A 16163-nucleotide genomic window follows, 5' to 3' on the forward strand; every position below is an offset into this window, starting at 1 on the left:
TGTGCGTTGTACCTCAACTTGGGGTTGATTTAAAGCAGACCTTTAGAAAGGAGACACACATTTTAGTTTTAAAGGCTCCCATTGATCCACCACATGCTTCAGTGAGTTACTGTTGAAAATGTATACCTTATCTCTAACCATTGTATCTCTTTCTGTATTAAAGGGTAATCCATGTTCAGATAGACAGAAAATTTCTGTGTATGTCAAAGGAAATGATATTGCTATGAAATAATATGATGTGGGAAAACAACTTTTGCTTCAAATGATTTTTGTTACATTTTAAGTTCAAAAACGTCTTTTGGTTAAATCATCGACAGTGTCATTAATCTTGATTATTGTTAGTTATTGAGTGCTATTTCTTATGAAAGTTCTCCCTGCCTTAGAAGCTGTAGTTAGCTCCTTCCTAGAACCAAAATAATTACATAGCTCTTAAATATCATTAACAAGTTATTTGATAATTATTTCTTAATACACTTTGAAACATTTGTTAAAATCATTTATTTAATGTTCATAAAACTGTCATACAATCCATATCCTTTAATGACTTTAAGTTTCATTTTCATGAATAAAATATACACACATTTAAGAGTTCTCAAGACTATATTTTAAAACAATTAGAAATTCAACAAGTTCATTAAAAATATGATCTAAGTAACTGCTCAGTTAAAATGAGTTTGCTGCTACCAGCACTCCTGGATTTCTTCTTGATGTTTTCATGCATTGCATGGTAGTTTTCAGTGGATGACAAATATAAGCACCCCATGAAGAGTGATGAGTAGTGTGTGTGTGCTAGTAGCCTGCATTTCAACTGCAAATCAAAACGGGCTCTACAACAGGAGAACTGGGCTGTGCCCACATATGTAAATGTAGCATACATCTGTAGCATATCTGAAAGAGCATGAGAAGATGGGTTTCTATTTGTACTGGCACATTCAACAAAACAACAACAGCAACAGGTTGATTAAAAATAGTCCTATAAAAGGTAGATGTCTGTGCATAACACAACATAATCAAGAGAGAACGTCAGGATAAAGTAGCCTACATTTAGCCTGAGTAGCAATGGGAGGAGTAGGTTTTCACAACCTGCCTATCATTCTTCATATCAAATTACTGAAGCTCTTCTCCTGCAAGGCATAAATGTTTCTGTAGAACAGAACACGTAACAGGCCTAATGAAAATAATGATGACTTTCATTAATGAGCTATTGAAAACACATTCATTTATGTATGTGAGTCATTAGTTCAAATACTGCTCATTGCCATGATCTACAGAGAAAAAGTGATGGGAATGTACAGGTTTCTAAGGAATGATATGGCTTTCACAGCAGTTTCCCTATCGTTCTCCCACCTGATGACCATCAAAGTAAATGCGCTGAGAATCAAAGCCACTTATGAGGTAACCGGTGACTGAAAACTTAAGCTAAATGTATTCTAACAAACAGTGCACAGTTTTCTAGGCATAGCTAGCCAAAAGAACTTCACCACTGAGAAATTCTTCCAAAACATGCAGTGACAGGACCCCAGGGTTCATGCATAGAGTGCCACAGGGACGAGACATAGCTGCTCTGCGCGGCCTCACTTTGAGCACTGTGTGCAGTTCTGGGCACCACAGTACAAAATGGGTGTGAAACTGTTGGAGAGTGTCCAGAGGAGGGCTACAAAGATGGTGAAAGGTCTAGAGGGGAAGATGTATGAGGAGTGGTTGAGGGCACTGGGTCTGTTCAGCCTGGAAAAGAGGAGGCTGAGGGGGGACCTCATCAAGGCCTACAGCTTCCTCACGAGGGGGAGTGGAGGGGCAGGCACTGATCTGTTCACTTTAGTGATCAGCGACAGGATCCAAGGAAAAGGAGTCAAGCTGCGACAGGGGAGGTTCAGGCTGGATATCAGGAAAAGCTTCTTCACCAAGAAGGTGGTTGTGTACTGGAACAGGATCCCCAGGGACATAGTCATGGCACCAAGTCTGTTGAAGTTTAAGAAGTGTTTGGACTGCACTCTTAGTCATATGGTCTGAATTCTGATTTTTGGATAGACCTGCATGGAGCCAGGGGTTGGAAGCAATGATACTTGTGGGTCACTTCCAACTCAGGATATTCTATGATTCTGTGATTCTACGATATCCCTGAACTCAGCATCATTTCTTCTTTTACTTTTCCTGGTTAGTAGATCTCTCCTTGTTTATGTGACCACATTGTGGATTAGTTTCCTTTTGACCATGACTCACAGAGAACAAACAAAGCTGTTCAGTATCTGCCTTGTGCAGATGCCACAGATGTCAGCCCCACCATTTGCAGAGCCCTACGTTAAAAAACTCCATACACAATTGCTGCATGTTGCCATAAGCAACTGTATGGGAGGCTGAGGGAATTGGAGAGCCTGAAGCCACATCAGATAAAAATCTTTGTTCCTGGAAGGTGTGTTTGTCTGTGGACTCCTCTGGATGAACCCTGGTGATGTTTCACTTTACTGCCAGCTTGAACAGCTCTCCATGTTCAATGCATCCCACGCTCTGTTTTATTACACTTCAAACCCACTTTGTTTGCAAAGGAGGAAAAGCTGTCAGAGGCCATTAATCCAAACAGAATTTAATCTCTCAAACAGCATTTACTCAGGCAGAGCTGCTAAATCTATATATTAAAAAACTGTTGACAATTAATTAAAATGCTTCTCTGTTAAAGTGTGAATGGGGCTGCTCTGCAGGGCGTTGTTGTGTGTATCAACATCCTCTCCCTGGGACACACACCTGTGCTTGGATTAGAAGCAATGCAACTGCCTTCACTCCAGGCATTTCTGTGCTGGCAGCTCTGCTGTGTCCTGGCAGCAGGATGACGGAAAGCTCAGTCATGGGAAGGCAAAACCAGGAATGATAAAGATGATGAATAGCATCACAATCCTTTGCAATGTTGCAAGGTGGCTGCTTGGAAAAGATGAGACAGGAGCCCAGAGGCTTAAGACAGCAAGGCTAAAAGGTGTTGGAGGTACTGAGCAGTGGGAAGTGAGAGCACATAATCCTAGGGTAGCAGAAGGCTCTGTGTGGTTCTTAACAAGGCAAAGAAATGAGTTGTAAGATGGATTTGGGGAGGTCGCTGAAAAAGGAAGAAGTAGTCTGCATGACACATGCAGAACTGCCTTAAGAGTACATATGAACATGAAACAGAAAGATGACATTTCCAGCTGGCCAAAGTTCATCTCCATGGTTGTTCAGTTATCATCATAAGGATCAATTTTCACACAGTGGCCTGAGGCATGTAACATTTCTTATAAGTCCAGGTCAGAACAATTGTAGCTTTATTATGAGATGGAAGCAGCCATGGAAGGATTATTGCCTGCATTGCTGCTGCTAACAAGATGTTTCTGTCTAAAAAGAGCAAAGCTGCAGAAACCAGAAATACTCCAGGGGCTGCGAACTGGAGTTAACAATGGTCAAAGCAGTGTCTGGAGAACAAGAGGGCCCACTGCCTGACTCCCCAGCTACCTCCTTTCCCCATTCAGCTGCCTCCATGGGCACATAATGCTGGAATCATCTACATCCCACTGTGCATCATACTGCTAACGCAGTCTCACACAGGACAACCCATTAATGTTCCAATTACTCCGCCATGGACTTGTTTTCTCAGCTGACACCAACAGCTTCACCACCTTGCCTGAAGTCATTGCTTTATAACACTGAAGTTCTGCTCCTCAAAGTAACCAGTAAAGGTCACAGGTAAGGAACTCACCTGATCTCATTGAGGAAGGGCTCTCCCACTCCTACTAAGAGCAGGCTGGTGATTAGGTTATATTCATACATTTAGTTACCATTAAAAACTGCAATAGAAAATGCTTTAGATAGATGGAAGACATCATTGTATGTGGACCTCTCCAATTTCTTCTTACAAAACAACTTCCTTTGCACGTGTTATGGTAAACTATTCAGGTTTCCAGGGCCTCCCCAGTACTTGCTGCCTTGAGAAATCTATGACAAGCAATGGGGTTACATTTCTTCCCTTCTTTGTTGATTGCTGTGCCCTCATAGGAGCTGAAAATGAATGCTTCTTCCTTTTTGGAAGTTTGCCCTTCAGCTGGCAAGTAGAGATTCATTTTGTTCCTGGGGGTTGTCAGAAACTGAAGTGAAAACAGCTAATTCTAATATTAGCAAAAATTTCAATTCATTAACACCTTTCCCTGCCAAAACATCTGTGCTGACCAGCACCACGGTTTGCAAGAACAGACAGAGGAAATGTAAACTGGAGTTTTATTGCAACAAAGCAATGAGCAATGTGGATGAGAAAGTTTCTTGTTGGGTCTACACAAATACCAGTGGCACTGAAGTTTTATCTTGGGAACAGAATAATTAGTCCTAAAATCTCCTCAAACTTTATCTTCATAGTCTAAAATACTTTCCTCATCACGTTAAGCTTCTTCCAACTGTGTTTATAAACCTCACACAGCATAAGACATATGATTTAAATTTCATACTAATATTAAAAAGCTTTTTCAGCTTGGAAATCTTTTCCATTTCTGTTCATGCACACAGGGCCGTATCCAACATGTCAGGCAAGATAGTTTCATTTGGAGGGATTTGTTTTTAAATTGTTGACCACTTTGATTATTATTGAATAACACACACCAAAAGCTATCTGTGGCTGGCTACTTTTCTATCCTGCTGTCATTCAATCTAAACCCTACACAGAAAAAAAAAAAAAAAAAAAAGAGAGAGAGAGAGAGAGAAATAAGTGATGTTTCTGCAAAGTTTCTGCAAGACCTCATTAAAAATCCATCTTAAGCTCTCCTGAGGCTGGGCACCTCTCACGAGTCTTCCTTCAGAAGTGCTGAATCCACACCTATGTTACTTTCCCTTCATCTTCTTTCACTGGGATAATCACTCTGTTGTTTCAGGGAGACAATTAAGCTCATTAACAATTTTTTCTTCTTAAAAAGATCAAGAAGTACTCTCTGCTATGAGCAATTCAAGCAGATACTGGCAGCCCATTGCCCAAATAGACTTTATCCAGCCATATCGCTCGATGTGCTTTGCAAGCAGCGAGGTAGCAGGAGCATGTGGTGACAATGATGCTCACCTGCTTATTCTCCTGCCATGTGAGGCATTTTTGCAGGCATGGGGCTGGCTGCAGGTGAGCCCAGAGCCTCTGGCTGGGGCACTCAGAGGCCATATCCTTGCTTGCTGGGGCTGTGCGCTGGGTGAGGAGCTCCATAACCAAGTTAGAGAGATGTGGGAGGAGGTGAGCAGACCACAGTCTCAGGAAAGATGATTTATGGGCACTTCATAGAGGCACTGCAGAGATGAGAGCCTGTGGTTTTCAGGAAGTACACACAGCCAAGTCACTGAAGCTTGCCAGCACTGTGCAACATGAGCCTTGCACAATGGAAGTCATTTCCAGTTTTTTCTTTGGGCCAACTTTCCGGTTTGTTCCTTCTGGTCTCTCCCACCAGATATACCATTACCTAATAGCTGACATTATACAATTCAATACTGACAAACAGAAATTTCCCATCAGAGCTGCAGACCTCTGGCAGCACCACACGGGCTTGTGAGATCCTCTTTCCCATCCATTTGTGACTTCTGATGCTAAGCCGTATAACTCTTCTTGGTCTGTTCCTGTCCGAGATCTTCTCAAGCAACACAGATGACCAGCTAATGTCATCAGCTGTTGGCAGGGAAACTCTCACCTGGGACAGTATGGCTTCAATCTGCAGAACGCTCATATAACCCATTAAAATGGTTCTCCTAGGAAGCAAAATCCTATATTCCCCTCCCTGCTTACACATGATATATTGAAAGATCACAGGTAAGATACACAAAGAGACTCAGGAATACAGCTCAGAAGCATCCCACTTCCTAGGGGCTTCTCATCATCTAGAACTTTCTTCATTCTTTCTGTGGTACTATGACTCTCATTATGCTATTTCACACTGAGACCCAGCTTTGTCCTGGAGGGACTGAACTATAGCCCCATCTCTGTCTTGTTTGGGTCCTGGGAACTATGTAGGAATCCCCTCAGATCTAAACCTGCATGCCTCCTTGCATAACCTTAGATTCTTTTGCAGAATATATCTGACCCCTTCCCTTCCTTCACTCATCAGAAAATAAATACAGTACTCAAAGTGTTTTCACAACTTAACTGCCAACGAGAACCACTTCAGTTTTGCCACATTGCCTAATTTGCACATCTTAAATAGCTTGGAATTTGGATACAGATACTAAGCAGTCAGTTGAGCCACAAGGAATGGTTGCTGCTATATATACCAACAGACTCCAGTTCCCTATGTAATGTATCCATTCCAGCAGCACTGATAAAGCCTGCTGAATAATTTTCCCTGGATAGCTGGATATACAATTCTGCTGTCTTCTGTTAAGGCTGTTGCTGCAAATTCCTTCCAAAAGACTTCCCAAGGTTTCAGCGTCAGCCAAAGTGTCTGTTCAAGGCCCACTACCTCCTAGAAGTGCTGGCACAAGGCAACCTCATTCCCCAGCCATGCAACGGCTATGTGAGAGCAATGAACCTCCAAAGCTTTAACTGCTGATCCACGATGTCTGGAAAACTATCATTAATTAGGAACAGTGCTGGTTATACCTTGCTCTTTCAAGGCACAAGAGGATCTGAGTAAAAAAAAAAAATAAAACTAGTCATTCAAATAATTATTTTCAGCACAGTTTATGCTATCCAAAAGCAATGGAAAGGTCAGACAGATGCCATGTCCAAAATTATGCAGTTATGGTTTTAAGTTCTACAGTAACTTTATTATTCAAAGCAGGATTCAAGCCCTTATGCTTCTCTGTGACCAGTTACATAGCTGTGACCTTAGTGAAAATGGTTTTGAGGTTACTGATAGTTTTTAGTCTTAGATCACCAGTAAGAAAGACTGAGACTATTCAATTATTTTTTTCTGCACATTCATGCTGCACATCTCATAGAAAAGTGATTTTCTGGGAAACATCCTTGTAGTGAACTCCATCATACAGAAGTCTATGGTGTGAAAAGTCTAACAGGTATGAACAGGACAGGACAGTTTTTTCCAGAAATCTTCCAAACCTGCTAACATAAATACCTCTCTCTAGGCCAGTACATACATGTTGAATGATAAGAGAGGGTCTTACATTTTACATCCACTGAAAAATCTGTTTCTCAGAAATGGAGCTTTATGTAAATCTGTGTTTTGGCTTTTTCACTTCCGGGGTTTTTATTTTTGTATTTTCAGTCTCCAAATGAATGCATTTATTTATTTATGTTGTTTGTTTGTTTTTCTTCAAGATCCAAACTGAAATAAAAATACACTTAGAAAATGAGTTTGTTGGTTTTTTTGTTTGTTTGTTTGTTTTGTTTTTATTTCCAAAATTCCAGTCTAGAACAATTTATTTCCTACAGATTTGTGACCCACATCCCATGGTCTCTTCTTTCTAGCATTCTCCTGATTTTCTGTTATTCTGCTGTATTCTCAGCTCTCTGTCTTCCTCTTTTGTCAGTTTGTTATGGTTTGGTGTTTTAAGTAGGCTACTCCTTCTGGAAATTGGTAAAGGATGAATTTTAACTGTGTTTATGGATAACTGTTCTGGGTCCCTCTCAGCTTCTGATGTCTTTGAAAGCTCTGTTTCTGTCAAAAGTGTTCAGTTGCTGCATGTATCCTGCAATAACCAGGAAAAGGAGGTAAGAAACTGAGAAGTGAACAGACATCCCTCATACATAAAACTCATTTCCTCTGGAAACAAGGCTAAATGGTGAGGGTTTTGTCACTAAAAGAAGTCCATATCTACCAAAGCAAATGTTTGCTGACTTCCCTCCTGAATGAGTTTGCTGATCGTGTGATAAAGCGGTGGGAGCACACTGCTCACCAGCGTTAAATAACTAAGTGCAGTCTTCACATGGGGGAAGGTTTCTGCAGCTTCTGAATGCCCTTCCTATTCTACCCACAACCCTTGACAAACAAAGTGTGGAAACAGCTACTGTCAGCCTCCAGCATGGCATGGAAATCTGCTCTGCCCACAGTCATGCCTCAGCAGTCTCAGTTTTTTGTACTTTGCTAGGGAAGTGGCACTCACTCTTTTTAAATAGTGTTGGATATCTGGATTTGCATTCTCAGGTTTATTATTTTTTCTTTTAAGTGGGCTCTTACACTATGAAGACAGTGGTGTTTGGGCATGCTCTAGGAATGCACTAAGCAGCATGATTAATAGTCAAGTGTTATTTATTTTCTCAACTATGTGGAGGGAGATGTGTGTACTTTGGAGTATATTATTTTTCATAGAGTCTTGCTTTAGTCAATAATATGCATGCTTGGTGGGACTTTTAGTCTTCCAGAGCCTTGAAATGGAAATTCCCTGTATTCTCCTTAAAGTCAGAAGACCAAAAATACCAAAAAGTCTTCAAGTCTCTAATGCCATTTTTTATTCAAACACAAACTCTAAAGTAACTTTTGAAATAGAGAGCATTCAGCTCTGCTGTGTGAGACAGAATTTTAATAAAGAGGCTTGAAAACAAATCTATTCTTGTGTCATGCTGATAACCTGGGAAATCTGATCCCACCCCTGACTGGGAGGTAGAGACCCCATCAAGCTCTTTATTGACAGGCTTGTGACAGAGAAGAAACTACACAAATTTTGGAGCTACCTGTGGGAACTGGTGTCCTCCTTCAGCTTTTTGCATAAGTGTAGATGCTGGGAAAGGAGGAAGGAAATATCAGAGGGAAATACAAGTAAAAAAGAAAGCATAAAATTGAAGAAGAGTTTAAAATAGGCTGGAGCGGTGGGACATGCAAGCACTTGGCAAGGGCCTGTGGACAGGAAAGCTAATGTCACTGTGTGACTGCAATGGTGCCCAGAGGATAAGAAACATATTTCTGTGATCATCTTTCCAAATAATATTAAATTCCTTAATATATTTCCCCACAAGGGGTGAAACAGAGGCATGGGAGCCACAGAGCTCTCTGAGGGGAGTCCAGAGCTATTATATCCTTAGGCAATTAGCAAACAGGGTTCTGCTGGGACTGGCACCACTGCATTTAGGAAATGCAGGAGGAATATAAGCTGATTTAAGGCAATCCTCAGAGCCCAACTGGCATCAAAATTTTATTTTATTTTATTTTATTTTTTGGCTGAATCTTTTCAGGCATGACGGCTTGCAAGCAGGGGAAGGTGTTTCATTCTTGCTGAGGATGTCTTCTGACAGGTCCCAGAATTAACTCCTTCTTCCCAGGACAGGAGCCCTGCCTGTGGGTCATAGCAAGCTCAGCATATGTTGCTCTGGGAGCTCATCTCGTGCAAAGGGTTTGCCAGCAGGTATCCTAGTCCTTCATCTCTGATAATAGCATTTTGAAGGTGTGGGGCAGTTTAGAAGGGCCTGCACCAAAATACTCATGCTACTGAAGTAAAGGGTCTTCATGGGCCAAGATTTCTGATGCGCTCAAGCTGATTGCCCATCCATGCATGCAACCCAGTCTTGCCAAAATAACATTTTTTTCTTGGTCCTATGTCTCTGGACCCTGTTTTTGCACAACACAGTGGAACCCACAGTTCTGTCATGTTTCCCTGCTGTGTCCTGGGAAGCTGGAGCAGGGAAGGTTTTCATCTGCTCAGCTGGGAGAGTGCAATATCAGCCAGACTGGATTGGCCAGTCCCAGCGAGGTGGCATAGGGTGTTTCTGAGAAAAGTGAAAGCAAAGAAAACATAGCATTGTTGCACTTACTGTGACTTTGATTTTGAGCTCGGGGAAATCAGGACTGTCTGGCTTGGTCCTACACTGCTGCCTCTGCCCCTTGCTGAAATTTTCGGTTACAAGATTTGAGAAGAGTAACAGGTAGCCAATATCAAACAGTGCAATTCTTCCCACAGATTCCTTCTGATATAAGCGAATACGGGCACTGAGCCAAAGCAAGCTCAATCCTGAGAGCTCATGCAGGAAAAGCTCCAGGCTCCTTGTGATTATAAAGAAAGAAAAATCAAAGAGATTACAAATGGGGTAAAACCAAATAATCTTTTAAAATTTAGATGAAAAGCCAAGATCTCTGGGCAAGATTTCATCAGCCCTTAGTTCTGTCTCATCACACATTTTGAGAAGAGGGTCCAGACCAGCTGTTCCAGGACAGCTTCTCCCATCACATGAGGGGCATGTGAAGGAATGAGGAGTACAGAAGATTTGTAACAATTACAGTCCCTAGCTCTCAACTTGCCATTCTCAAAAAGCCAGGAGGAAACTTCTGCTGTGGAGCCAACTTAAGCATTTTGTCATACAAGTATGAGCACTGTTTTCCAGGACAACCACTACCTCTCACTCTTACAGTAGTTACACAGGGTTAAAATATATCCTTTCCTTTCCTTTCCTTTCCTTTCCTTTCCTTTCCTTTCCTTTCCTTTCCTTTCCTTTCCTTTCCTTTCCTTTCCTTTCCTTTCCTTTCCTTTCCTTTCCTTTCCTTTCCTTTCCTTTCCTTTCCTTTCCTTTCCTTTCCTTTCCTTTCCTTTCCTTTCCTTTCCTTTCCTTTCCTTTCCTTTCCTTTCCTTTCCTTTCCTTCCCTTTCCTTCCCTTTCCTTCCCTTTCCTTCCCTTTCCCTCTCCCTTTCCCTTTCCCTTTCCCTTTCCCTTTCCCTTTCCCTTTCCCTTTCCATTTTCCACAAGACACATGATGAAATCATTCAAAATCACTATATCAAAAAATGATGATATATAAAACAGCAGCCCATTCCAGAAACAATAAAAATAGGTAAAATTCAATATACAACACTTCCAAGTAATTTCAGAAGCAATTCCAAATTTATTGTCTTGTTTACTTATTCTATTGATGTCAATAAACATCACCATTTTCATTTGCTGACAAATTCCTCCCTGGAGTAATGTTGTGTTACTCCTCTCCAGATACTTTCAGGATCTCTAGATGCCTGGTGGCACTCTACCAAATCCAGTATGTAGCAGCGTAGGAGCTGCCACACATTTATCTCTGCACCAGATCAAGAGATGTGCTAGATCTAGATCAATATGCAGTGTACAGCACAGCATATTGTCAAGGTTCAGCATGCTGACTCTCTGACAGATGGGCAGAGGCCTATGCGCCTATGCTAAAGCATTTGGTAGGATTCAGTCCAGTTATCTGTAGTTGTAAAATAAACTTCTCAGATCCCTTCTTTCTAATTGGAAGAGACCTCAGAGAAGGGCTGGATTAGAAAGGTGAGTTACCATGGCTGTTGGGATGCTGAGATGTCTGTGTGAACATTACCATGGCAGGCAGATCTCTGGGCTTGTCCAGAGCATTGTTAGGAGTTAGAGCAGACTTCAATAAGCAGGCTAAGGGATGTTCACTGAGAAACAGTCTGGGCAACATTAAGGCTTACAAGGAGACACGAGCATGTCCATTCTCATCTAGAAAGGAGAAATTTTCACTAAATTCCTTTGCAGGACACTATCCAGTATTATCTGGGGCAACTTCCAACAAAAGTCAGAGAATCACAGTATCACGGAATTATGGGATGTCTTGGGTTGGAAGGAACCTTAAAGACCATCCAGTTCCAGCCCCCCTGCTAAGGGCAGGGATGCCAACCACTACATCAGGTTGCCCAGGGACACATCCAGCCTGGCCTTGAAGACTTCCAGGGGTGGGGTATCCACAACTTGTTGAGGCAAACTGTTCCAGTGCCCCACCTCTGGGTGGTTGAGTCCCTCTGAAAAGTTTTCACCAAGACTTGACATAGGGAATGCTGGAAAAACCTCAGCAGAACCTTGAGGTTGCTCTGGTAGTAACTGGTCCTGAAATAAGTGTAATCCCATGTGCCTTGGCTTTTGGAAGTTTCCATGGAAGTCAAAGGGGCAGGACCTCTTGCTGCAAGAGCTCATTTAGTTTCACTTTGGTTCTGCAAGAGCTCATTCATAGCAGAGTTTTGTTTGTTTGGTTGGTTTGTTTTGTTTTGTTTTTGTGCACATGAGAGAGAGAAGTCCAGAAAGATAAATGTTGTACATTACAAAGAGTGCTGGAATAAGAGGCAGCAGGACTGCTCCTGCATTGTCTGTAAACATCCATATTGGTAGGATGAATGCAATATACTGCCTATTTCTCTCCCACAGCACTAAGCCTTCAGACAGTAATTGTGGGTACCCAAGAGCCTGCACATATCGCAGTTACAGCCCAGAAACACTTAAATTTGCATCCTCCTAGATAAAAAGATGGCAACTCAGCAGCTGATTCAGCTATAAAGTCTTTCCCAATAAGTTATGAAAACAGGACTGGGGACCTACATTTTTCTCATTCCTTCCCTTTCCTTTTTTTTTTTCTTTTTTTTCTTTTTTTCTTTTTAATAAAACCATGTTTATGATGGTGGATAAAACATTTCTGTCATCCTTACTAAAAGCCCTTACTACCAATCAAAAAATGAGTGGTGAATGGATAAGCTGTATATCAAAGCATAGCATGGAAACTGGGCATTTTAGCAAAGTAGCATTTACGAGAGCTGATGATGAGAGGAGATTACATTTTATATCAGAACATATTTAAATGTAGCTGGAATTAACCCTACATCTTCACTTTAAAATCTTCCAAAGACATCAAGGCTATCTGATAGCTATCAGAGCAAGGATTTGATACTTTCCATCAGCAGAAGAGAAGTGATAGGAAAAAAATAACTGAAGGAAGCAAATTTTAGCTGAGTCTTTCCTATGGAAACAAGCTGCAAGAATTTTGTCTGGATTAGGATTAGGATCTTATTTTTTCCTGTTATTTCTTGGTCTCAGGAAGTGAAATGCCAGTATTTCAGGAATCACACAAGCTGTTTATTGCTATAATGAAAAGATATATTTAAATATTTTTGAGTATGTCATAAGAATATCGTTCTACATCTTGCCTTTTAGACACAGCCATGAGCTGAAAACTGCTTGTGTAGAACTGTTGATTGCACTCCACCCTCCACAGAATTACACAGGCTCCGATGGAAAGGGAACTTTTGTTTTGTTTTGTTTTGTTTTGTTTTATCATGAGGTTGCAAAATATTTGTGTGAAGCCAGACAAAGTTTGACACCCAGAAACAACTGGATAATTTATGTACCTTGCAGCCAAGACAGGAGAAAAGGCTGGGGGCTATGTTTGAAATCCACAACCAACAATTTGCAAAGTGTCCTTTTCATAAAGGACTAATTCTTCAACCCATGCTCCATCAGAGTCTTGTGTATCTAACTCCGAGGAACAAAAGTGACAGTGAGCACAGATCAGCACGACCCTTTGTACAGTTGTGTTGTTGGACGGGTTTGCAGGTGGAAGGCTGCAGGGACACATCCAAAAAAGAGATAACCCCCCCCCCCAGTCTGGGGTGTCAGAGTTCTGCCATGAGTCATCTGCAGAGGACATTTGGTCTGAAATAATTTGTAGCTCATTGATTTTCCTGATCACTTACAAATCATCTCTCCTTCCTTCAGGTCAATAACCCTTTTAAGCCCTGATTGTTGCTTAGGGAGCACTTGCAGGCAAAGTTCATTTCCCATCACCAGCCCTGGCATTTCATGAATATTTCTGCTTTCACTGGAAAAGTGCTGAGATCTGGGCAAGATCCTGGAAGGCCTTGTTTAGCTCAGACGAACCAGAAGATTAACCTCATCCTCCTTTAATGACTCTGGGATTGCGTGCCTGATAATTAAGCCCAGTGCTTCCTTCTGCCTCTGCAATCCTATCACTGCCACTGGCACTTGCATGCAAGAGGCAGCATCTCTGTTAGTCCTTTTGATGTGTTTTAGCTGCAGCAGGAGAGCTGGTGTGTGAGTCAGAGGGGCCATCTCCACTCCTTCATTACACCACAGCCCTTATCAATAATTCATTCCCCTCTCCTGCGCCTACTCTGTCCAAGGCACAGACGAGTCTATTTGTAACTCAATAGTGCCCCAGTCAATAAGCACCTGTGGTTATGTATTATTCTCCTTGCAAGGATGTACAAGCCTGTAACTACAGAAGTGAAACCTCAGAAGGAGACAAAACACATACTCAGCTGAAAAATTACCTCCTCTTGAAGCAGCACAATCCATTGCCTGTGCTACAAGTGGGTGCAAGAGAAAGCTTCACCTACTGCTCTGACTTCGGACTGTCCAGCCAGAAAAATTCATCCTCGAATGAAGAAACAGAAAGGATCATCCTGTCTGAGCACTCGTGCATCACAGCCCTTCAACCACATATTTCAGTCCTCCGCTATTTCCTTGAATATCATCAATGCAGAGCAGGGTGTGCAAAGCCCCAGTGCTACCCCTGCACCGTCAGAGAGCTGATTACATGCAGAGAAAGTGAAACCCACTGCTAGACAGATTCTAGAGACACTGATTGCGGCAGAGCTTCTCACATAAATAAGGGTTGAAAGATCAAGCACCTGCTGAAGATTAAGTTTTGCATCTTGAGTGCGAGCAATTTAAATAATTCTAAGAAGACAGTAAAGGGGTAGATAAAGATAATTAAGTGCTACTGTTGTGATCCATTAGACATGCAGAGAATAAGAAACCAGAGTTATTTTTTAATAAAAATAGAACTCCTTCTGGATTCGATCTCACTACCTTCAAAACCTTAAGACAAATACTGTCGGCACTAAATTAAGCTACAAAGTCTTTCATTAAGCACTGCCTGTGGGAATGTAAAAATGTTCTTGGAGAGGTGAAGGAAAAAGCCTTGTTCTATGAATGCAATAGAAACAGTAGTGAAAATACAGAGAAATATGCTCAGGATATATAATGCATAAAACAACAGACACTCTCAGCGGGTCCAAAAACCAATCACAGGCAAAGCATCACACAACAAACTCAGTGCTACAACATTCTTATGTAAAGACAGTGATTGGCTTCATTAAGGAGAATATATGTGCAGGTAAGAAAGGAACAAAACCATGTAAACAATGAAATTCACTGCAGTAGCAGCAGATATGAAGATTTTTTTAAAAGAAATCAAGCCTAACGAAGATGACTGTCTAGGCATTAGAAAGCATTGCTGTCAGGTTTCAGTTAGCCACCACAGCCTTCAGGAAACTTCCCCCAGTATCTGAAATTTGCAAGAGGAAATTGCCAGTCACAAGACATCTACAAAGTAGGGGGGGAAATCTAGTGGTTAGACAATGAGATTGTGTGCCTGGCTGTAAGTCAGTGATTCATATCTGTTCTCCATGGTGAGAATAATATCCAGAGAAATGCCACACAACTTGTGGCCACTTGCTGCAAGGTACTTTCACATTCATCCTACTTTGATGCCTCGTTAAGAAACAATATTGTGGCTCAAATTATCTAGATTTGCCTAAGGAAATTCTCCAGGCTAAGCAGAAATGCAAGAATATCTATATATATATTTCACTTTTCTAAAAGAGGAGGAGAAGAAAAAAGTGATTTTTGCTGCATGCATTTTTGAAAATAGATAAAGTGGCACTTCTGAAAAGTGTCCTGTTTAATGAACCCAAGTGTGCAGAAGAGAAATGGTACTGTTTCATTAAAAAAATAAATAAAATAAAATAAAATAAAATAAAATAAAATAAAATAAAATAAAATAAAATAAAATAAAATAAAATAAAATAAAATATATCTTTTAGTGTCTTTTAGTGTCTTTTAGTTTTCCTGCTGACAGTGGGTCTTGCTTTGTTGTAAGCTGCCTTCAAGAAAGTTCCAGCCCATAAGGCCTGAGAGCTTGTTACTGAAACTTGACAACAAAACCAGATAACTTGTTTGGGTCGGAAAAGAAAGCTGCTCAACAAGCACATCTGACCCAAGGAGCTGACCAAAAAGGTCTCAGTGGAACCCAGGACTGGACCCAGTTGTGGCAGTAGCTTAAAGTGCTTTCCAGTAATGGTCAACATCTTCTGCCTCCTTTCCTACTCCCAAGAAGACCAGAATAAATAAGCAAAACTGCTTGCAAACAGCACAATTCCACATCAGCTGAACCCACGCTTAGTGCTGAAGGTTACGAGGTGGCTATTTTACGATACATCATATGCATTTTTATGTATTTGATCTCCTTATTATAAAGATTATCGAGAAAGACTTATCAACAATTATAGTAGAGATAGAAGTAGGAGGGCTGTTAATACTCAGATAACATCTGTTTGAATAGTTTTAGGGTGTAGTAGGATGTGTCTTCTTGATTCAAACCTTTGGTACACAAGCCCAGCACAGAAGCCATCTAAACCACAACCATAGCCCAGGTGGGGCAAGTTCAGTTTTTGGTGCAGGTAACACAGGACACA

Source organism: Aythya fuligula, chromosome 17, assembly GCF_009819795.1.
Source record: "Aythya fuligula isolate bAytFul2 chromosome 17, bAytFul2.pri, whole genome shotgun sequence".
NCBI classification, from domain to species: Eukaryota; Metazoa; Chordata; class Aves; order Anseriformes; family Anatidae; genus Aythya; species Aythya fuligula.